Below are 1,098 nucleotides of genomic sequence, written 5' to 3' on the forward strand. Positions count from 1 at the left end.
CCGCTACTGAGGATCTATCCGTCCGCATCGGGTTAGGAATCGGCCTTTTTAACACGTATCGACAATCCCACGAGTCAGAAGACTCGGAGAGGAGGTCAAATGCTCTTGGGAAGCGCTTACCCTACGTATTTTGACTCTATTTCGGCTTGCAACGCCCCTAGAATACAATCCAGGATTCTCGCGAGGAGTCTTGGTTTTCAACAGGGAACTTCGGAATCTTCGTGAAAGCAAATACAGATTGCGGCAACTTCGAATAGCCTCCACATTCACCGGAGGAGACTTGGAGTGAATAGAGGGGGCATGAAGTGCTTGTAGGTAAATTGCGTTGTCTGCAAAAGAGTTGGATGATTTTACGAAAAGTAGTTTCTCAAGTAGCGGCTGCAGCAGGCAAAATAAGGGCACTGAAGTTTCTCGTGGACTTTTTTGCAGGAGAGCCCTCCACGTACGTGGCCATTCAGCCAGCATCCGTAGGGACTAAGTACCACTCTTTAGGTTTCTGCTTTAGTTTGGGAAGGTGCATTCAGGAGTGAGAAAGATATATGGATGCAGTGTAGTTTGCAATCCTTCAGCTGTGCCTGCTTCTATTGTTTCGGAGTTTCAGAACTAATCGAACCCGTCAGACCTACGCTCTTCGTATGACTGTCACGAAAGAAAGGCTGTATATCAGGCGCGTTCGCTGCAGTGCATCTAGTGAACATCGCTTTCTGGTGCTACTAGTTATCAGTCTTATGCATAACTACTAGGTGCACACTCGACATCTAAGCTATGCACTCAGCGACTAATCCCTATATTGACCTATAATATCAGAAAACATTTTCCAGTTCACATGCAAGTCCAATATACCTAAAATTGACGAAGAGGAATAGCGAATATCCCAGGCCCCTTTGGCGGTCAACGCCTAGGCGGCAGTGCCAGCCTTACAGCCAGCCCCGTGTCACTTGGCAGCCGCTGAGCACTATTTGCCTGATATTCTTATCTCCTATCAAATGTGGCCTGACTGTTCTCTAATAATGTATTATGTATTCTCACTCTACCAGATAGACCTCTAGAGACCCAATATGAGCACCACAGTGGTGCCGTTTTGGCGTTCAACCCTCG

The sequence above is a fragment of the Eimeria mitis genome, genomic scaffold, assembly GCF_000499745.2.
Source record: "Eimeria mitis Houghton genomic scaffold, Emh_scaff1305, whole genome shotgun sequence".
Lineage (NCBI taxonomy): Eukaryota > Apicomplexa > Conoidasida > Eucoccidiorida > Eimeriidae > Eimeria > Eimeria mitis.